The following is a 24,206-nucleotide window of genomic DNA, read 5'->3' as shown; positions in this document are numbered from 1 at the left end:
GAGGAAGGAAGGAAGGAAGGAAGGAAGGAAGGAAGGAAGGAAGGAAGGAAGGAAGAAAACGCAGAGCAGGGGAAAAGTACACATCTGACAAAAGATTTGTATTCAGAATATTTAAAACACTCTTGCAGCATATAGAATCTGTTTTAAAATCAAGCAAAGGATCTGAGTAGACATTTTTCCCAAAGAAGGTATGGAAATGACTAAGACAAATATGTTCAACATCATTAGTCCTAAGGAAAATGCAAGTCAAAAGTACCAGTCCAGACCATTAGGATGTCTTAATAAAAAAGACTAATAATATCAACTGCTGATGAGGCTGTGGAAAAACGGAAGTTTTCGTTTATTGCTTGTGGAGGGAAATTGTGCCACAGCCTTGGAAAATGGACTGACAGTTCCTCAAAAAGTTACCGTATAACTCAGTAGTTCCACTCTTGGGACTTCCAAGAGAGACTAAAGCATATGTCCATGCAAATATTTATATGTAAATGTTCACAGCAGCATATTTTATAATGGCTAATCAACCCCAATGTCCACTAACTGATAAAAAGAAATGAAGATCCGATATAATTACAGTTTGAACTCTGAATACATTATGCTAGGTGAAAGAATCCATATACAAAAGATCAGAGACTGTATGCGTTCTATTTATACTAAATATCCAGAATAAACAAATTTATACAGAGAAAATGTAGATAGATGGCAGCTTCAGGCAGGGCAGAGACAGGGTAAATGGACACAGGGTTTCTTTCAAAGGAGAAGAAAATGTTCTAGAATAAGATTCTATAGGTAATTGTACAACCCTGTGACTATGCCAAAAACCATTGCGCTATGAAATTTATATAGATTTTTTTTTATATCAACTGCTTTCCAGGTGCCCACTGGAAAAATGAGAAAATGTCTTAAAAATTATTTGTAGGGGCTGGAGAGTTAGCTCAGTGGCACAGAGTTTTCCTGGCAAGAGTGAGGTCCTGAGTTCAATTCCTGGTACAAAAAATATATATCTGTGCTCAGGATTCAGAGCATTAGGTGAAAACATGCCAGGGATAAATAAAATGGTAGTCATCACAGCAGAGTCTGTTTTATGGGAAAATCAGAGTGGATATTTGGAAGATGATAATGGAAAGGTTGAAGGAGTTTGGACCATGGCTGATTTAGGAGTTTAGAGTAAGTCTTGTTGCCAGTAAAAGGATGTGAGCAGAATGGGATTTTAGGAAAGACACCCCATTGGCATCCTAGAGGCTGGTTTAAGAAGAGACTAAAGGCGGACTGAAGAGATAGGCGAAGTTGCTGAGAAGAGTGACTTGGGCTATCAGTCAAGATAGGTAAAAGTGGTCTAGTTTGTATATTTCTTTTTTGCCTTGGAAGGTTATCTCGGGAGGAGTGCTGCTGTCCTTTTAGATGCTTGCAGTACAGAAAGCTGGGCTTCCGTTGGCCAAGGTGAGCATCCACAGCTATGGATTCAGCCCTCCTGTGTTTCTTTTGTGAACTGTCTCTTCTTTTTTCCCATCTGCTTTCTCACAACCTGAAAGTTTCAGTTTCAGTTTTACGGTTCTGTCAATGCTGGTTTGACTTTGGCGCCTTCTGCCCAGATACTGAAGCACAGATGGCTTCCCTGTCCTCAACCACTCTGGCCCCAGGATCTGATTTTCAACTAATTGTTCTCTGAGCTGTCTCCTCACTTTCTAAGGTTACTTCTAGCTTGCATCTCAGTCTGCTGCAACCTATGCTGGCAAACCAAGGAACTCTGAAGAGGGCGAAGAGGAGGCTGGGAGGGGCCAAGTAGCATTTGAACCTCTGAAGGAACAACTTGAGAAGAATGTCCTGCACACAAGGGTAGACACAACTGCAGGACTCCAAGGTGAGGCCAGAGAAGGAGACACAAAATGAAAACTGTCTGCTGTACTCTGCAGCAGTATGAAGTCAGAGAAATATTATATTTTAAAAATAGGGAGGACTTATCCCCAGACAATCTGGATCACAGCTACATTGACAAAATCAACATTATCACGTCCTCCTCCTCCTCCTCCTCCTCCTCCTCCTCCTTCCTGTTCCTCTTCTTCCTCCTCCTTCTCCTCCAGCTTCTCCTCCTCCTTCTGGCAAATGTGTTTCTTTCCACCTTTACTTAAGAAAGTGGTTGAAGTTGCATCTTTTTGCATATTTATGAAATTTGGATATTTTCACTGATAGCCCTTTTAGACAACAGAGATGAACAGAATCAAAAGTACAAGAATTTCATAGATATTGATTATATTTTTTGCTGAAATTTTATCTGTAACAGTCATAAATACCTAACCAAAAAAAAAAAACCCACCCATTTTCCAGTATCACATTTTTCCTTCAAGTGCATATAAAAAACCCCAAGCTGTAGCTCCATACATCATCTGACTGTATGGAGGAATGAGCATTCTCCTAAGTTTCATTATCCATTTTATTCCTAAGCTGTTACTATTTTGCTTTAATTATTTTCTGGTATCACTGTTTTTTCTCCAAAATATCCTCTGAATTTGACTATATATATATATATATTTCTATATATGTATATTTTAATTTTGATTATTTTCTAGATAGTGTGAAATTGTCCTTTTAAAATTTTCTTCTACCTATATATATATATATATATATATTTTTTTTTTTTTTTCGGAACCAGGGATTGAACTCAGGCCCTTGCACTTGCCAGGGAAGCTCTCACTCTACTGAGCCATCTCCCCAGCCCTATTGATTGGGTACTGCAGCTGTATAATTTTTCTTTGGGGAACTTATTGAGATAGTCTGTCTAAAATATGGCTAGTTTTTAATCAGTATAAACTAAGCATAATTTTTACTCAAAGCCTAAAAGCATCTTTGTTTCTTTGCCCCACTAATTTCTCAAATGCTACAGAGTCAATGTGCTATCATTGCTAAGGTTATAATTTTGTAAGCCAACTATTTAGTATTTTCTATAAAACTTGATTTCATTTTCAAGTAATTTGTATAAATGAAATATTCTTGAGTGGAAAAATGTAACAATGAATCATTCTGAACATTCTGCATCATGTCCTTTTTGAATTGCCCTCCTTGCCTTGATTCCTTGGCAGTATTTAGGAAAATAAAGCCACAATGGGGCAGACCAGTAAAGAGCATTTTTGCCTCTTCGGATCATCCTTCAGCTTGAAATTTTATTATGTGTGTAACCCCAGCACTGGGGATACTGAGTCGGGAGGATCACAAGCTCGAGTCTCCCTAGGGCCTGCTCATCATTGAGCAGCTTAACAAGACCCTATCTCAAAATTAAAAAAAAAAAAATTAAAGACCTTGTGATATAGCTTAGTCCTAAAGCCCTAAGTTCAATCTCTAGTAGCACATACAAAAAAGAATAGAATTTTATGTGTCTTAGTCTGTTTGCTAACACAGCCTCAAGTTGCTGCATTTGTCAACTTTTTGCTACTGCGTAAAACACTTGAAGTAAGCTACTTTCTAAGAAAGAGGTTCGTTTGGCTCATGGTTCTGGAGGTCCAGTCAACACATCAAGATGTAGTCTCAGGGCCGGGCAAATAGCTCAGCAGATTAAAGTGGCTGCTTAAGCAGATGCAGGGGCTGGAAGTTCTATCCCCTGGCCTGCCATGTTGGCCCCACCTGTGGGGTGTACTGAGACAGTGATTGAGACTGGGCGTGGTGGCGCCTGCCTGTAATCCCACCACTTGGGAGGCTGTAAACAGGAGGATCAGTAAGAGTCCAATCTACACAATGAGACCCTGTACACCTTGTAGACCCTGTCCTAAATACAAATAAATAAATAAATAAATAAATAAATAAATAAACAAACAAACAAATATGTAGAGTCTCTGAGGACCCCCATCATTGGGATTATACCACACTGGGGTAAACACTTGTCAGTTGGTGCATCTCAGTGTGGCCTTATGAGGGAGGAAGGGGAAGACTTTTTTTTCTGTGACTCATGCCTTGCTTTAGCATTTTGGTTCATAATCCTTGAATTTCTCTGTGTATGGTGATGAGGGAACTTATTTTTTCCAAGTTGATATCCATTTGTTTTAGTAATCTATTGTTTTTCCACTGATTATTAACTGCCCACTTTTTCATACATTAAATTCTCTAATATCGGGGCTGGGATGATAGCTCGGTGGTCTAGGCACATGCCTGGCAAGCAGAAGGACCCGGGTTCAATCACCTGTGGGCTTCCAAGTGCACTGTGCTGGCCACTGAAACTGGGCTTGGTGGCACACACCTGTGATCCCCAGCACTGGGTAGACTGAGACAGGAGGATCACGATGAGCCAGAGCTGCATAGCGAAACCCTGTACCAAATACATAAATAAATAAATAAATAAATGATTAAAATTTTTTTCTGTAATTTCTGTCCTTTTTCACTGGTTCATTTGTATAAATAAATCTTGAAATAAGACATCTATTTTTCTTCAAAATATAGTTCTTATTATTATTTAATAACAATCTATTTTTTCCTCGAAGTTTAGAATTAACTTGTTGGAGTTCCTTCCTCCTTCCTTCCTTCTTTTCTTCTCTTTCTCTCATCTTTTTATTTTATTTTATTTCTTAATATATTTTATTTCTTAATATATTGTATTTCTTAATGCAGGGCCTGTTCAACATAAGGTGCCAGGGATTGAATTCCCGTCTCTGCGCTTGCCTAAGTAGGCTCTCCTCTTTTTCATCCATGTAAGCATGTCCAACATATCTCTCATGGACTGCTTACCCTCTTTTTAAAAATATAATAAAAAAATGTTTTAAGATAAGAGAAATTTGTTACTTATACAGATTAACTATATTTTGAAAGCGACCCAAGACAATTCCTCTTCACTCAGTAGAGTCCATGCAAGCCAAAAAGTTGTAGACTCAGAGGTTCCATTAGAACTGCAAAAAGTTTTCTAATCATTTAAGAAAATGATGTTTTTACTGTGTTTAATGTTCCCTTAACATGGTAATTCCTTCCATTTTTTTAAGTCTTCTAATACATCATAGAGTTTCAGAAGTCTGTCAAATTGGCAAATTGTTTATTCTTTCTTTCTTTCTTTCTTTCTTTCTTTCTTTCTTTCTTTCTTTCTTTCTTTCTTTTCTTTCTTTTTTTGTTTTTGCGGAGCCAGGGATTGAACTCAGGCCCTTGCACTTGCCAGGGAAGCTCTCACTCTACTGAGCCATCTCCCCAGCCCCTGCTTATCATTTCTAACCGTCATAATTTTTTGTACTGTAAATGTCATCTTTTTCTCATATTTTTTCCTAATTTTTATTTCTGTTCATATCAGAATGCTCATATACTGATTATCCATAAATTATTAGTTCAGTTATCCACCTAATTCAATTTTTTACTTGATTCTCTTGAATTTTCAACGTAGATGCTCATATTATGTCCATATGATATTAATTTTCTCCTTTACATTGGAATTGGGCCAAATTCACTGGTGGTTGCTTTTCTTTTCTTTTTTCTTTTTTTTTTCTTTTCTTTTTTTTTTTTTTTTCAGTGAATACACTTCCTTAATCAAAGGTGACAAACAAAAACAAAAAGACCAAACATGTAAAAACCCAGGGTGCTAGAAATACAAACTCCATTCAAATTCAAGCTCATCCAGGCCCTGGTCACAAACCCTAGTGAGGTGCATGGGAGCGCCAAGTCAGGGAGAGGGGCACTGAAGTGAATAATCTGAGGCCACGAGAAAGGGTAGGAAGGGGATCCCCAGGTCCCCTGTTGGTCACCCCCACAGTGCTATCTCTGCCTTCCCAATGACAGGCCCTGTCCTCTTGGCCCCCACCCCACCTCGAAGGCCAGTCTCAAAAGTTCTACCCTCCTTGCTGTGTCCTCACTTGCTCAGGCTTCTACTCTTCTCAGGCTTCTACTCCAGGGGAGGTGTGGTGGAGCCAGGCTAAAGATAGGAGAAGAGCTGTCCATGGATGACTCTCTTCATGGAATCCCAAACTGTACAACCAACTCCTCTTTTGCATTCACATGGACCTGAGAAAGTGCACTGTAGGCATAAGCAGCTGTTCTGGAGACCTGCTGCAAGTCAGAGATGGGAATAGGCCCGCTGGCCAGCACTTGGTGGGGCTGGCTGCTGAGAGATGGTAGCAGTGGCAACTTCTTTCAGTGGGTCAGGCTGCTGCTCAGCACAGCCAAGCGGGTACTGTACTGCCCGGCCTGGTCCATGTAGTCATGCTGCTCCATGCCTGGGAGTCTGCAGCAGACACATCGATGATGTTGCCGGCTGTCTTGGCAAGGATGGAGGAGAGCAGGGCCTGCTCATCTGTGCAAGCGGAAGGCAGGCTGTGGTAGTTGGACTCAGCTCCATTGAGGGCTTTGGTTGGGGGACTAGTAGGGTCTAGCAGCAGCTTGCGCTCCTCTCGATCCTGGTCCGGTTCTTCATTTTCGCTGCTGTACAGCACCCCATTGCTGGGATAGGGCCCGGTTGCTTTTCTTTAAAAAAAAAAAAAAAAATGTATTGGCACTAGACGTGGTTATTTATTTATATATTGTCTCAAGTATCTTTTTCCCTACAAAAGCACATTCATAATTTCAACAAGTACATTTGACATGTAAAATCTAAAATACCATCTGAACTTTTATTTTAAAAAAAGTTTCCCACATCCTGCCATAGAGTCTGTATAAATTTAATTTTTCCTGGATTGTTAGTGTTTAAGACCATCAGTGTAAAAGCAGAGTATACTTGACTTTCACATAGGAACATTTGGCATTTTGTCATTGAAATAATGTTTCTCTTTGAATTCTAGTAGATATTATTTATCAAGTTAAGGAAAATACTGTCCATTTTAATCTTACAGGTTTTTTCCCTATAAATATAGGATTTAGATTGTACTAACTATACTGCCTGTTTGCCACACTTTAAGATGATCCTACAATATGTCCCTTGATATTTTACATTAGGAGAACTTTTGTATTTTCCACTATTGACTTGTTATCTCACTCCTATTGTTGTGTATTGTTTTTAAACATATTTCTGGAATCAACTTTTTAAAATTGTATTTAAGAAATTTGTGTCTAAATTTAAAAGGAATATCTTCTGGATGGAATGTTTTCTTCTGACTCCTATTTTTAATGACAATTATTCTTTTTTTCTGTATTTTAGGGAAGGGTCTAAAGGGTGTTCAGGGTCTCACTACTAGATCAGACTCATAGTGATTCTCCTGTTTACAGTCTCCCAAGTGCTGGGACTAAGGCGTGTGCCACCATGCCCAGTCTCAATTGCAGTCTCAGCACTCCCCAGGAGCAGGCCAGCGCGGCAGACCCAGGGATCTAACCCCTGGCCCCTGTGCCTCTTGCAGATGCTTTAATAGGCTGAACTATTTGACCAGCCCTAATAGCAATTATTCTTGATGTTATCTCTCTTAAGTCTTTTGAAGATGTCAAATGGAATCTTTGAACAGTGTCTTCTGTTTCTTTCATCGACTCTTTTTCTTCAGAAGTCAGTATTGTAGTTTTTAGTCTTAGTGTTGTTATGCCCTTGTTCCTTAAATATTTGACTTCATTTGGCTATGTTTCATAATTTTAATTGAAGCACATTTTTAGTTTTTGAAGTACTTTTGTGTTTGTTTGTTTTTCATAATTTTATTGATAAACAAATAGCAATGACACAGTTTCAAATCAAATCGCTAGGACAGTTTCAATAATTAAAACACTGCATACATTCTTCTTAGTGGTTAATTGCTGTACAAGATGTGGACTTGAGGGGCTGGTGAGATGGCTCAGTGGTCTAAATCACCTACTTAGAACAAGCTAAGCTAAGCAAAAGCACAGCGACAGAGGTTCAATCCCCAGCACCACATGCCAGCCAGCCCCGCCCCCTGGTGGGCTGAGCTGGCCACACACACACACACACACACACACACACACTAAATAAATAAATAATTTTTTTAAAAAAATATGTGGACTTGAAATCCTATTTACAAACACCATTAGAACAAATCATTCTATTCATTAAGAGAATGTAACTATGTATCTATCCTAACCACTTTGAATACACAGATACAGAATGGACATTCATCTGTATACCGTTTTTTTGTTAAGTTCCGTTATTTGAATATTATAGGTGTGTAAACTCAGCAAAATATTCTAAAAGAGTCCAGTAGCCCATAATAGTATTGGGTCTTCTGTTTAACTGGCAATGTCAGAAATTGTTAACCTGAGTCCCCCACAGCTCAACATAGCAGCATGGCTTTACTTTCTATATTTTGTCTTCATACTTTTCTACTGGATGGTTAAGACCAAGGTAAAGCAGGCCCTATGAAACAAGAGTTGTAGCTTTTGGGTCTGAGAAGGTCAGCAAAATCCCCTCAGGATTTATCCTGAGGTCCTGTACCTCAGATTGTAGAACCTTTGCCAGTGTCAGCCATGTAGATGAGTCATGGCCATTGCTTGGCCAATGTGCTCTCTGTGAAAGCCTGAGAGAGTGTTTTCTCTCCATGTGACTCTCCTTAGGCACACTCTACACCATCGATTGTGTTTGTTTTTTTAAGACAAGGTCTTGCTATGTAGGTCAGGCTGGCCTTGAATACATGACAATCTTTCTGCCTCAGCTTCCTAAGTGCCTTGGCTGTAGTCATTCAGTCTATGCAGCTTGTTCTTTCTAAGTGCTCCAGAAATTTCTGAACATATTTTACCTGACATTGACACCTTTCCTTGCTTTCTATACTGTCAATTCATTTCACTCAATCTTATGAGAAATCAAATGCACACCCCATTTCTGGAACCAGAACTTTTCAATGCATTTCAAATATAGCTACTCATAGACAGACATTACTATGTGACAGTTATTGTGTTCATATAATCCTCACAACTGTATAAATTAGGTTTCCCTGTCATTTTACAGTGGATACAACTGAAGCTCAACAAGGTTAAGTAAGGTTAAGTCACTGAGATACCACTCAACCTGTGTGACAAATTCAGTTATCATGGTCAGACCTAATATCTTTTCTGATAATAAAGCAAGGCTCAAAATTATACCATTTGAATGATAATACAGATAATATTAAGTTCTTTATTCCCTTTTACTTTAGTCAAAACATGAATTAAATGGAATTAGAATTAGTGGCCCAAATAAAAATAGCAACCCTGAGGAATTCTGTGTTTTCATGTGCGTTATTTCCATTCTAGACGTCAGTTTTTTCACAGCTATAAAGAGAATGAAAAATGTTGTAGCAGTTATCCCAGTTAGTCTTAATTGTCACCTTGACTAGATTAAAATTCTCTTGGTAGCATGACTAGATCATGGGGTACTATAGTCATCTGCAGATTAACCTGTGATGGTTCACAGCTGAATGTGCTGCCAGGAAGCGGGGCTCAGTGGGAGGTGGGTCATGCGGGCCTGTCCTCTCCGTGGTGCTCAGTGCTCTGCCACCTTCCACCACAAGGTGGGCAGCTGTGTTTTCCAGACCCTTCTGCCATGATGTTCCTGTTTTGAAGTCAACTAGCCAGGGACTGAGACCCCTGAACTTGCAAACCTGATAAACCTCTCCCCCTTTAAGCTTCCAGTGCCAAGTATTTTCTCACAACACCCAGAAAGCTGAACAATACAGCTGCAAACCAAATGATCCTACTTAGGCTGGGCAGAGAAAAATGCAACTAAATTAAAGCGAGCCTCACTTTCCATATATATTAAAAATGTCTATCAGATATCATGTATAAATATCCTTCATAAGCAAGTTGAAAAAAACTCATGCAGCACTGTTGGGTATTATCAGATTTTCACCAATCTTCTTTGCTTCATAGTCATGCTTAAATCTTAACTAGTTAGCTTTTAGTGACATTCTGTAGACAGGTAAATTTCTAACTGGTTGGCTTATTTAAGGACACAAATTTCTCTATTTTCCATGACAAATCTCATAACAAAAGAGATGGTATCAAATTTGTAATTAACACTGGTATTATATAGTACAATTATATAAGAACTATAACTAATAATAAATTCATGGCTTTTTAAACTTCTATAGAAAAGGTACTTAATCTGGCCAAACAGATCAGCGGATTAAAGCACCTGCAAGTCGGTGAGGAGCCAGGGGTTCAATCCCCGGGCCTGCCATGCTGATCCCACCCCCTGGGTGTGCTGAGACGGCAGTTGAGACTGGGCGTGGTGGCACATGCCTGTAATTCCAGCACTTGAGAGGCAGATCACTACAAGTCCGATCTAGTAGTGAGACCCTGAAAACCTTGTAGACCCATCCCTAAAAGAAAGAGAGAGAGAGGGGGAGAGAGAGAGAGAGAGAAAGAAAACTTTAAAAATAACATTTAAAGAAAAAAGACAACCTGGAGATAATGTTAAAAAAAAGACAAAGTAAAATATACTATTTTTCATTTTTAATGCTTAACCTTTCTTTTTTTATGTGTGTGTATTTCGTACAGGTCTCACTATGCAGCTGGGACTCACAATGATCTCCCTATTTTCAAACTCCCCAGCACCAGGATTATAGGCATGCACCACCATACATGTCTTGGTGGCCAGCTCGGTGTACCCCAAGGGCGGGGCAGGCACCACATGTGGTGATGGGGAGCAAACCCTGGTCCCTGTGCTTGCCTAAGCAGGCATTTAGTCCGCTCAGCTATCTTGCCTGCCCAATGCTTGACCTTTCTTAATGTTTATGCTTAGGTGACTAAGGGATGACATTTTGGTAATTTTTATGCACTGAATTTTGACACATAGTATTCATTTACAGATGTGTGCCTTTGCAAGATGCCTATATTTTTAGAGCCCTCATTTCTTCACTTTGCTAATAAGGACAGTATATTTTGCAGAGATTTTGAAAGGCTAGAAGTTATAACACATATAATATAGTGCCAGATGCATGTCAGGTGCTCTGGAAATGGCAGACGTTCAAATTATTCATTTCATTTGTCTCCTGATGCATAACAAACCTCCCACAAGTTAGTGGCATAAATTGGACAGTTCTATTACAGTCACTGATTCTGGAAGTGAGGAGTTGTGCCAGGCCATAGCAGAGTCAGCTCACCCCAGCTTCACCATGCCTATAAACCCCTCTGCTGAAAAATCTTGAACAGCTGGAATGATTGGGCTGCTGGCCTGACTCTGAGTGTGGTTAGTCTGGTAAAAACAACCCTTCCTGCAACTCCTTCAGGTAAGTGGAGCTTCTGACAGCAACACAGCTGGGCTCCTAGAAGGAAGGCCTGGAGAGTAAGCTTCCTGAGAGGCCCACACAGGTGATGTTTCACCTCCTGTCCACAGTTACACCACACTGCATCTTTCTATTGCATCCGCCCCAGCAGTCACAAGCCTGCTCAGGGTCAAGGGATAAGATATAGAGTCCTTTTCTTAACAGAATGCAGTATAGGAGGCCAGGCTTAAAATCAATAATCACTACATCATTATGCTACAAATATTTTTCCCTAAGAAGAAAGATAGGACATTGAGCATGGTGGTATATATTGGTAATTCTAGCCACTACTTAGGAAGCTGAGGCAGGCGAATCACAAGACCAAGGTCAGCCTGGGTAATTTAGCAAGACCCCATCTCAAAATTAAAAAGACAGGATTTTTTTTTTAATTTTAAATTTTATTGACAGGTAGCTTTTATTTATTTTTTTTTAAATTTTATTGAGAAATAAATATGAATGAGACAGTTTCAAAGCTGATTAATAGGATAGTTTCAATAATCAATACATTGAACATTATTATCTTCTTAGTGGTTATCCATAGTACAAGAAGGAGACAGGATATCCTGTCCAAACACTATTAATACACCGCTTTCTTCTCATTGAATTAAGCAAAGGTAGTTGTATATCTATCCTCACTATTTTGTATATATAAATACAAAATTATCTTTCCTTTGTATCCCTCTTTTTTTTTTTTTTTTTTTTCCTGTCAGAGGTGAATATTCTATTGGCATCTAAATACTATAGGTGTTTGAATTCAGCTAAACAGTCCAACTCTGTCTAGGAGTCTATAATATTAGTGAGTTATCCTCAGGACTTATTGACTTGAGCCTTTTACAGCTCATCATATTAATATGGCTTTACTTTTCTGCTGGATGGTTAAGACCAAGATAAAGCAAGACCTATATAGCAAGAAATGTAACCTTTATATCTGATAAGGTCAGTCAAGTACCCTCAGAATTTATCTGTAGCCCTGTACCATACTTTGTAGATCCTTTGTCAGTGTCAGCCATGAGGATGAGTCACGGCCATTGCTTGACCAATTTGCTCTCTGTGAAAGCCTGACAGAATGTTTTTTTCTCTCTCCATGTGACTCTCCCCAGGCACACTATACATCATCAATCACATTACTCTGTGGCTCTATAATCTTCTTGATCAGAAAATTTGGAGCACAACTGAGTTACATGTTGTTACAGTACAGGTTCTCCTATGCCCGAGTCTTCACTGACCTTGAAAGGCTAGGGCCAAAATGTTGGCTGACCTTGCAGCCCTTCCTTTTCTCCAATTTTGAACTGCTAACTTAGGTTGTTAGCCCTCAAGAAGAGAAGCTTATTATTAACCTGCAATATATGCTGTTTGGTTTACCCTATCTGTCTAAATATCAAACATCTTTGGCAAATCATGGGACAAGTATTTTCCATCAAACATTGGTATGTTGAACTTTAAGTCCTTACATAATATGAAGGAAAAATAATTTTATAGAAGTAGAAATAAACATTTACATATTTTTACAAAAAAATTTAGAAATCTAACCATATAAGAATTGTAACAGGACAGACCTGTGACATTTTTTTTCTTATTCTTGTGTCTTTTTTTTTTTTTCATTTATTACCCTTTAAAAAAAATCTAACTCTGTACAGCATTGTAGCAGGACAGTCCTGTGACTTTTACCCTTTAAAAAAAAACCAAAAACTTTACTTGAAAGACATTATGGCAATAAAAAAGACAGGATTTAGCACAGTGGTAGAGAACTTGCCTAACATGTTTGAGATGCTAGGTGCAATGCCAAGTACAGAGAGAGAGAGAGGAGAGAGAGAGAGAGAGAGAGAGAGAGAGAGAGAGAGAGAGAGAGAGAATAAAGAAAGGAAATGCTCCATCATCTTATAGAAGTGAATATTTGCTTTAAGAGATTATGCAGTTGCCCAGGGAAGGAACACTAATAAGAATGATTCATGAATGCATAGGTTATAACACCAAATCTTTTTACACTCTAACAAGAATGCTTTTGTATTATATTGCACTTTAAAGAATAGACCCAGATTCTTTTATACTCTGTACAACACTCTAGCCGCTTTTTTTCCCAACTGTAAAGATACACGATGATTTTCTATTGTATTTGTAATACTGAGATAATTGATATGGGGGTTGCTTTCCTTCCCTATGTACAACATAAAACAGAAGTTTTGTTCCGGCTAAAGTCTTCGACTCTCTCAATGCCTTTATAGTCTGTAATTGTCTTCCTCCCTGTTCCTCTCCTCTCCTTTTCTATCTTGCCATCTATCTGTAGAGCACTGGTTCTCAAATTTCAGTATGTAAGAGAATCCTGTAGAAGCCTCGTTAAAACACCAATCCCAGAGTTTCTGATGCAATTATTTTCAGGTGAGACCCAAGAATTCACATTTCCAGTAAGTGCCAAGGTGATACTAACACTTTTGGTTACGGGAACCCGCATCTTGAGAATCACTGTTGTGGTAAAAGCTAAATAACTCAACCTTTATATTAGCTCTGACCTTGCTAGAATACTCAGTAGAGGAATCTGCAAGTGCTGTCCCGTGTCTGAGGCTGTCTTTTTATTATTATTAATTTTACGGAGAAACAAATAGCAATGAGACAGTTTCAAAACTGATTAGTAGGATAGTTTCAATAATTAATACATTGCATATTGTTGTATTTGTAGTGGTTATTCATAGTACAATATGCAGACATGATATCCTGTCCAAACACTACTAATACAAATTTTTCTTCTCATTGAATTAAGAGAAAGTAGTTGTATATCTATCCTATTTTGTATATACAGATACAAAATGGTCCTTCATTTGTATCCCCTTTTTTTATTTAGTTTTGTCAGAGATGAGTATTCAATTGCCATTTAAATATTATAGGTACATGAATTCAGCAAAATAATCCAATGTCGTCCAGTAGTCCATAATAGTAGTGGGTTATCTGTAGGACTGGCAATGTCAGAAGTTGTTGACTTGAACCTTTTACAGCTCAGCATATTAATATGATTTTACTTTTTATACCTCGTTTTTTAATAAGCCACTACAAACACACTCAGCCACCTTATCTTCAACAAAGGGGCCAAACATGCTTATTAGAAGAAAGATAGCCTCTTTAACAAATAGTGCTGAAAAAACTGGCTCTCTACATGCCAAAAACTAAAATTTGACCCAGGTCAATCACCATGCACTAAGCTAAAGTTAAAATGGATTAGAAACCTAAACATTAAAACAGAGGCACTAAATCTCCTGGAAGAGAATGTAGGAGGAACTCTTGAAGACATAGGGGTAGGCAAAGAGTTCATGAACAGAAATCAAATCACATGGGTAATACTTGAAAGAATTAACAACTGGGGCCTCCTCTTATTGAGAAGTTTTTGCATGTCAAAAGGAATTACCAATAAAGTGAAAAGAGAACCCACAAATTTGGAAAAAATCTTAACTAATAAGCACTCAGACAGAGGTCTGCTCTCTAGAATTTATAAAGATCTAAAAAAAAAAAAACACTAGGGCCCCAAAATTTAAAGGCCCAATCCAGAAATGGGCATCCGAGATGAACACACACTTCTCACAGGCTGCCTTCATGAGATATGTGTACTACCTATAAGAATAACTGCAATAATGATAGAAACCACTATCTCCCCTTCCTGGACATTCAACAGGGGCAAGCATTTGATAAACACTTTGCACAGATTCTGTTGTTTAGTCCTTACCTGACCCAGTGAAACATTCCCATTTTATCAATGAAGGAGCTGAAGTTATTAAATCTTACAGCATTATACAGCGAATGCTGAGCTGAACCTAGATCTTTCAGGATCCAAAGTCATGAACAGGATCTTAACAGCTGTGTAATCTGCCTTTCCCTTCAGACTGCAGGGAACAATTTCATTCATTTGACACATATTCAAGTTGTGCATTCTAGCAGCTGGCAGACAATTTGCATTCTGTAAGGGCTTCTTGAGCTGATGAATAAATTAACTCAGAGATGGAAGATGATGATATGGAACAGTGCTCCATCACTGCACAAGTAAATGAGCTTCTGTGAAACTGAAGTAATGCTGTGTGTGTGCGTTTGCTCATCCCTAGGTCATGCACACCAAAGGCGTAACTGAGAACTGTGGCTGTAGTAAAAGGAACTAGGTACCAGCCTCTGCCGCAGCACCTGCATGGTATTTTCACAAACTCAACTCAACTTTCTTGGATCCTTCACAAAGTTGGAGGCATATGTCAGAGCTCTGGAATGTGACTGTCTTGTCCAGAGGGTCTGTCATTCCCCCTGCACCTTCTAGGACTCTCAGCCCCAGGGTGCTGCCCACCAGTCCTTGGCCACACAGACCCTGTGGACGTTTCTATCCTTCCTCACGCAGCAACCCCACCCTCCTGCTGTGCATCTGGTGTGGTCTTGGTGTTAATCTAGGCAGTTCCATCAGAAACCACAGCAGAGGCCCATGCTTTTGGCTTCCTCTGGGCTATCAAAAGATATGGTCTTTAAAAAAAATTCCTCTCCTTTTGCTTTCATGACTTCCCCAGCCTACCAGGGACAGCCAATTACACCCTAGGGGTTGATGCTTGTCTTGGTGGACAAAAGAGACTTCAATCTAAAAATACACTGTGTTGCAATCACTATCCTCTGAATCACTGCTCACCAGCATTCCAGACATCCAGGCAAGTCCAATGATGACTACAGGCTCAACTACTTAATGGTGTTGAACAACATTTTCTGAGCTCTCAGACCTAAGCCAGGCCCTCTTCTGAATACTTTATGTGTGTTAATTTGTAGAATTCTCACTTTGACTCCATGAAGTAAATTCTCATCACACCTTTTTTTAAAATGAGAAAACAAATACTGAGAGGTTAAGTAGCTCACCCCAAGTTACACAGCCAGTGAGTCACAGTGCTGGGTCTGGTCATCTCTATGCAGCTCTGTGAGCCCCTAAGCTGTGGCCCCCTAGATAGGTTCGTGTGTGCCAAGGGAGATGAGGAGAAAATGGAAACCCCTACACTGTACCACAATACTATAACAGATAATTTTGAAGAAAAAAAATATTACATATCTTATTTTGGTTTGGTTTAAGACTGAATTATTTAGAATATTAATTTCTTTTTTCAAAATAAGAGAATGAAATGTATTATCAGGAGTATCTTTTTCATAAATTTATTGAAAAACAAATAGCAATGATACAGTTTCAAACCAAACTGGTAGGACAGTTTCAATAATTAACACATTGTATACATTCTTCCTAGTGGTTAATTGCTGTACAAGATGCAGACATGACATCGTACTTATAAACCCCATTAGAACAAATCCCTCTATTCATTAAGAGAATGTAACTGTATATCGATCCTAGCCATTTGAATACACAGATACAAAATGGACATTCATCTGCATCCCCTTTTTGTTGTTAAGTTCTGTTATTTGAATATTATAGGTGTGTAAACTCAGTAAAATATTCTAAAAGAGTCCATAATAGTATTGGGTCTTCTGCTTGACTGGCAATATCAGAAATTGTTGACCTGAGTCCCCTACAGCTCAACCTAACAGCATAGTTTTACTTCTTATATTTCGTTTTTATACTTTTCTGCTGGATGGTTAAGACCAAGGTAAAGCAGGACCTGTGCAACAAGAGTTGTAGCTTTTGGGTCTGAGAAGGTCAGTGAAATCCCCTCAGGATTTATCCTGAGATCCTGTACCTCAGATTGTAGAACCTTTGTCAGTGTCAGCCATGTGGATGAGTCACGGCCATTGCTTGGCCAGTGTGCTCTCTATCAGGACTATCTTTAAGGAAAAAGAGAATATATTGCCTAAGAAACTCAAAAAATAATTAAGAGTAGGTTCCCCCTGAGAGGCTGGAAGTGCACTCGGTGGTAGGGCATGTGTATTTAGCATTTCCAAGGGCTTGGGTTCCATCCTTGAACAACAAACAAACTAAAACCAAAGTTCCCTTTTTCCTCGGCGAGCATTGCCCTAACGTGTCTTGGATAAACCAACAGTCAGAGTAGTCACCAATACTTTCACATATACAGACATAAGTGACACAGCTCATTAATGCAGAGTTTACTGCAAGTGGCCATTTTCTTTACTAGTACCCCAAATCCTTTGAGATTTGCAGTGCCAGGTGCAAAATTCTGATGTAGACAAAACACACAAAAAAATTCCTCTCCCCACAGAAAGACAAGCAGTGTTGCCATTTTCCAATTTTATTCTGAAGCCATCTGCATATAGTTTTTCCGCAGATGAGTGCATCTGGCTCATGCCGTGTTTTTGAAAAGAAGAGCATGTTACACATTACCAACAACAGAGAGCTGATTAAATTATAGGGCATTGCGGCCACAAGGAAGATACTTGGAGCCATGCAAGTGACTTTGGGAGAATTCCAAAAGGTAGAGGAGAAAACATCACAATTGCTGTGGAAATGTGGGCCCCATCTTCTGAGAAAGTCATTCATACCGTTATCTTTATTTTCCACTCCTTTGAACCCAAGTGCTTGCATGCTCAAGGCAAGTATTCTACCAGCTGAGCTACAACGTATTCATTTCTGGAAATACTCTGTCCCCCACTTCACACTGTCCCACAAGTAAGCAAGATTTTCTGTGCACTCAGTGCCAAAGGTCATTTTTCAGTTTTCATCCTGAGAATACTCAATGTTGTTACGTGTTTCCTTCATTACTTCTTTGACATTTCCTTTTGGAAGTACAAGGATGCTGCATTAAGTGCTCAGAGAGAGCTCAAGTGATAACAGCAGTTATTCCTGAAGTCATGTCACTTCTTCATACAACAAATTAAGTACGTCTTCACTTCTTCAAACTGAGAACCTAGAGGTTTAAAGGTTTGCAGAGCCTGCCTGGACACAGGGCTGTTCATCACCAAGCCACAGTCCTGTTCAGAGAATGTCATGTATTTTTCCATGCTTGTTTGATTAAACACAAAAGTTTACTTCACTGTTGAATTATCTATTGCTGGAGGTTTAATCACTTCTCTTGAATTCTAACTGGAAGCATTTGGCAGCTGATGGAGAATCTTTTATGGTAGTTAAATCCAGCATGTCAGTCTCTCTTGATTTTGAGAAATACAATCTGAGTGTTTTGGCTGGGGAGATAGCTTAGAAGAATAAGTGCCTGCCTGTCAAGTGAAGGGTCCTGAGTTCAATCCCCAGTAATGAATGAAAAGATTTTAAAAATGAAAAGATTTTAAAAATGAAAAGATTTTAAAAATCTGAGTGTTTTAGAAATTTCTGCTTCCTTAATTGTCTGGCATGGCCACAAATGTGAACTTTTCACCTTTGGTACTACATCACTGTGAATATTTGAAAGCTTGTGAAACAATTTGGGATTCAGATTTAAATTAATAATTGCATAGTGTATTCCACTACTACTGTAATTTCATAAGCACCCTCCAGAGGCCCACACTGAAGGCTTCATCACCAGTGTGTAGCAACACTGGGAGGAAACAGAACCTTCTGGAGGTGGGGCTAGTGGGAAAAAGCCTGATGGAGGTGAGTCCTTGAATGGTCCCTGCCTTCCTCCACCTCTCCTCTTCCCTCCCCATGGCTCCTGGCTGCCAGGAAATCAAGGAACCTCCTCTACCACACACCCTTGCCATGATGTGCTATGCCACACAGGCCTGGAGCAGTGCAGCCAAGTGACCATGGGCTGCGATCTCTGAAACCATGAGCCAGGATCAACCTTTTATCTAGGAAGTTGATTATTTCAGGTATTTTTGCACAGTAACACAAAGCTAACAGAATTGCCAATGCAAATAACTCAAATAAATGACAATTAGGTGAGTAGATAACTGCGCTACTCTGCTCAGTTCATGCATAATCAGCTAAGGCAAGCCACATCCTAGGAGATTGCTGCTTGGGGTCGACAAGTTGCCTGTCCTTCCAGATGAGTCATCCAGATATCAGAAGCATTAAAACAGAAACATACATCTTGAATTAAAGAAGTGCTATTCTTTATTTTTTTTCTTTATTTTGATCTCAGTGTTTCTGCTGCTCTTCAGCAACTTAGGAATCTATTTGACAAATTAAAAATAACCCCCTATGATCGATTTACCACTTCAGTAACTCTATATAATAACAACACCAGCTTCAGTGGCTATCTGCTGCTTTCTAACAGAGCTTGGGAAATGTGCACAGCCAGATCCTAATCCACAGGCCTCAGCAGGCCTGCCTGGTTTTCATTACTTCAGTAATAGACAAGGTTGTATCTCTTAGTTCTTAGAAGTTTTAGAAATTATCCTGTACCTTTGTGGAGCTTCAATGACTATTACATCTAATTTTTTATTTATCCTCTCAGATAACAAATACTAATTTAGTGTCAGTTATATATTGATATAGATGCACATATATCTTTTTGTCATCTATCTAGTTCTGTTTACTAGGAGTACAGTAGTATAAAGGAAACAGTTAAATCCCTGCCTTCATTGGGCTTACATTCTAGTTGATAAGTAGAGAAAAAATATAAACAGGGGAAGGCAAGAACAGTGGGGAAGGGTTGGTTTTGAGTTAGGTCAGCACAGGTCTCTAGGAGACCTCAGCAAAGCAAAGAACTAAAGGCAGTGAAGAAGCAGTTACTTAGTTAAGTTGAGAGCAGGTGTTCCAGACAGAGCAAAGCACAGGCAGATGCATACTGAGTGCTCAAGGGACAGCTGGGGGGCCCCTGGAGCTGGGTGTTAAAAGAGATAAAATCCTTGAGGCTAAGTGGTGGGGTAAGATTGCGAGTGGAGGTGAATAGACAGTTGGATACGTGAAACAGACAAAAGTCTGGCCAGAGATAACCTTGGATGTAGATAGTGCATATGTGATTCTTAAAGCAGCGAGTCTGCATCAGACCATTGGAGCATGCACATAGAAACCAGAAGACAGCATAAGGTCAGAAAAGGATGGATGAGGGAATAACCAGCAGAAGAAGCTGAAGAAGAAGCCTGTTAGGTCAGAACCGACCATGATCTCTAAGGCCTGAATCCTATGCAATTTTGCAAGACTCTCTTGAAAAAATAATACAAAATTATGAAGGAAAAATTAAGAACAAAATTAAATATTTAGAGGCTGGCAGCTTCTAGTGATAGATTGCACACTTTGCATGGATCAAGTCCTGCATTCAGAATCTAGCACCAAAAAAGTATTTATTAGAGTCAGAAAGGAAACCATAATGCATTACCGACCTTTAAATACTAGCAAATATCTAAAAAGCATTCTAAATTTTGTGATCACTAATGTCATGCCTTACTTTTGCCACATTTTGGGCCTCACATCCTTTGATCACCTCTTTATGTGAGAATTAATTAGAAATATCACTTTCTGTAAAAGTAATAGAGAAATGATTTAGTCTCCTAGCATGGTTGCTGATAATTAGTTTTTATGACTGCTAGTTTAGAAAAAAACTATGCTTTAGCCTAACATCTCTGCATGGTGAGGCCACCTCTGTAACTTCCTCTGTGGTTTCTTGCTCTGGCAGTGCTGCTCACCCAGGAGCAAGACCTCAGAGAACCACAGCCATGCTGCCCTGGCTCCAGGGGCCCAGGGAGCAGTTTGCCGGCTCCACCAGAACTGCACAGCCAGTCCAACTACTACTAAGATGGTCCTGAAGTTGGGCAAGGTGACCATACCACACAGCATCATTTTCTGATCTCCTTGGGATGGAAGATGGCTCCATGAGATTCTCCATAAGGTGGTTCTTGCTGGATCTGGATGATGTGGAGATAGTTCTAGTTGGGCAGCACCTGACCCCACTCCAAGGCGGAGGACCAGTACCTGGGCAAACTCCCAGGAAGAGCAATGTTCTGTGCTGCTGCATAGGATGCCAAAGGAGAAGCAGTCAAATGGGCCAGCTGGTGGAGGGCTCTGCAGTGTAGCTTTATGCACATCAGAGTAAACTGGCACTGTTAGAAGGAAAAGCAAGAAAGCTGTCAGGAAAGCCACATGAAGAAAAAACATCGTTTGGTCTCCATGGGACATTAGTTCCAGGATCTCTGCAGATAGCAAATTTGAAGTTACTCAGTGCCTTATATAAAATAACATACTATTTGTGTGAAAGTTTCCCATACCCTCCCCTGTACTTTTTATCATCTCTAGATTACTTACAATATCTGCTACTACACAAATGCTATGTAGAAAATTGTTACACTGTGTTAGAGATTGGTAACAAAATAGTCTATACATGTTCAGAGTAGATGAATTCTTTTTCAAATATTTTTGTCCCACATTTAGTTCAGTCTGCAGATGTGAAACCCCTGGATGCAAAAGGAGTGCTCAACAAAGTTAAGTTTTGTGTAAGATGCTGACTAGAGTTCAGCCCCTGGATTTAGTAACATGGAGGTTATTGGTAATCTTGACATGAATAGCTTAGTGCAATGGTAGAAACAAATTTATTTACAGTATCAGTGAGTAGAAAACTTCCTATTTTTGTTTCTTTAGAGGGGCCAGTGAGATAGCTCAGTGGTCTAAAGCACCTGTGTAGGCAAGCTTAGGCAGGCTTAGGGACCTCAGTTCGATCCACAGCACCATGTGCACCAGCCCTGCCCTCAGAGTGGGCTGAGCTGGCCAAAAAAAAAAAAAAAAGGAAAGCCAGAGACAATGCAAAGCTATCCAGGGAGATGGACTTGAGACCATTGTGTTTGTGCAGCCTGACTTTGCTCTCTGTGCCACAAACCATTTTACTCCTGCATTGTATTCAAACATGTTAAGGTCCTAATGAGTCATTTTACTAACTGCCCTGGAACTTGATCTCACAGAATACCCTGCTTTCCCGCTCGCTAGCTGTTATGGTTTGTGTCTAGTTGTCCCTCCAAAGCCTCATGTAAATTATGGGGCAGAGGCAGCTGGAGGAGCAACTAGTGGCTTGAGGCGTGGGGCCAGAGGACCAGGGTGGGGCCAGAGAGGAGCAAACCGTTAAACTGGCTAGCCTGTGCTTTCTCAGAGATGTGAAGAGGGTCATCCTTGGCACGGCAGCACCCCAGCCTCCCCTCCAGTGTCTTGAAAACTCCAGTAACTGTGAGCTAAATAAATCTTTCTTCTCTCATTTTGAGTGTCAGGTATTTGTCCCAGCAATGAGAGAAGAGCAACTAAGACACTAGCCCAAACACTGAACATGCACCTTGCCTTCGCCCAAAATCAAAGCAATGTGGGAATAAGGGCATTTAAAATTCATACTTTTCTGAATGTTGTAGCTCATGCCATTTTGTGGACATGTGCATATGTGTGTATCTTTGTGCTTTGCCAAATTTTAAGACTTTTAAGCACCCCATCAGTGTCAGGTTACTGAAAGAAATCATGTCATTCAGTGATTAGCTGTTTTGGTTTTTTTTTTAATGTTACTTCAACCTAACTTGCACCATGACAACATTGCTTACAAAAAAACAACCCTATTGTCTGGGATATTCTTGACCACAGGTATACATAAATTCAAGCACCACACAAGTTTTCCTTTGTGACTAATTGTCATGTTAGATTATATGACAACAGTGACTATCCTATTAGCCAGAATAACTGCTTGCCAGTATATTTCTTGACTTTTCAACTGCCCTCAGCCATCCTATGAAAAGCTGAATTAAGTAGGTCCAAGAGGTTTCTTCATCTTAGACTTTTGTTAAGTCAGTTAATTTGACCTTATGGGAAATTTTAGAAATGCCTTTGTTTCCCGTTTTATATTACATAGAACCTTTAGCTGCCCCTCTCCCTTCCCCCAAACATTGCAGCAACTTTAACTGTGTGCTGTGTTATTCCGTAAACCACTTCCCCTTGATGAAGGGCTCGTTGCTTTTTGAAAAAGTACTACTCTGAAGGAATCAAGTAAAAGTTGATATTGTTGTTTTCCACCCACATTGTATACCAGTTTCCACCAGCATTTGTGATGGTTTGGGTTCTTTAGGATATTTGATATTTAAAGTCATCCCTCTCACGAGCACATTTTTTGAAAAAAAATTTTTTTTCTCTTCTTTGTAATCTATAGCCATATGTTGGTCAATTTTTTTCTTGGAAACAGAGAATACTGACTAGTTTTTTCAATTTAAAATAATTTTTTAAAATCATATAAATTGATAACAAGGCAGCCTCAGAATTTTCAACCTTATTTCATGTTAATTCCATTTGTATTTTAGTCTGGCATGCTGATTATAGACTCAAAACACTGCTTACCAGTGGGGTAAGAAAGTAAGAGTTCTTAGGTGCGTAGCGTGGCTTTCAAAATCTTTCATAATTTGCTCCACTCTACTTTTCAGGGGTCAATATATGCTGTTCAGGCACCTTGATGTCTTCTGAACAGGTCTTGGCTACTGCTCTGTTTGTCTGTGTATGCTCTCTGTGGATTTGCTGTTCCCTTAAGTAATGTCCCCTGTCTATATTCCCATCTTAAAATCCTAATCACGATTCAGTGCCTGGCTTTTCTTTCAGCTCCTCAGCAGCACCTCCATACCAGGTAGAAACAGCTGCTGGCCTTGGCCCTCTACAAACTTATCTGTAAATCCTGAACCCAGCAATCGCCTTGCTTAAACATTTGAGCTCCCTGATTTTCAGGGGTTTTTGTTGGTGAAGGAAGATAATTATAATACAAGGTGATCAGAAAGTACAATGAATGATTACATTTTTAAAATTGTGACAGTAGAAGTTACATGCTAATAATCTCCCAAGAACTATCTGATAATATGCTATTCCAGTTTTCTCTTAATCAGCAATTTCTGGTTTTCCCTAGACCCAAGATGAAATCAACAATGACATACTCATGAAAAAATGATTAACTCCACCCAGTTGTGGTGTTTGTGTGGCTTGTTTTGCAATGTATTAAAGCTCCACTCCACCCAACTCTTTGGGTGCTAACCCAAATAATGCTTTTAGCTTTTGGAGCTATATGTTCTTTCTTTATCTCTCTTGACCTTTGGAAAATACCACACATACTAGTAGGCACAGTCCTGTTTTTCCATGTGAGAGTCTGTGTGTGTGTGTGTGTGTGTGTGTGAGAGAGAGAGAGAGAGAGAGAGAGAGAGAGAGAGAGAGATCTATGATCTGTGTGACTCTTGCTTCTTTATTTTGAATGTTTTCTTTCAGGAAGGGTAATCAGTGCACTTACGGATTAATAAAAATTTATGTTA

General features: G+C 39.4%; 1 protein-coding gene and 1 pseudogene across 2 annotated transcripts in view; one reads left to right on the top strand and one right to left on the bottom strand.

Annotated features, from left to right (window-relative positions):
• Nucleotides 1–24,206, top strand: part of Apbb1ip (amyloid beta precursor protein binding family B member 1 interacting protein) — a 127,922-nt gene that overhangs the window by 17,834 nt on the left and 85,882 nt on the right. The gene's annotated exons all lie outside the window — the stretch shown is intronic.
• LOC101563330 lies at nt 5,908–18,026 on the bottom strand (annotated as a pseudogene).

Source organism: Octodon degus, unplaced genomic scaffold (genome assembly GCF_000260255.1).
Source record: "Octodon degus isolate 3935 unplaced genomic scaffold, OctDeg1.0 scaffold00145, whole genome shotgun sequence".
Classification (NCBI taxonomy): domain Eukaryota; kingdom Metazoa; phylum Chordata; class Mammalia; order Rodentia; family Octodontidae; genus Octodon; species Octodon degus.
This window is presented reverse-complemented; position numbering and strand designations above follow the sequence as displayed.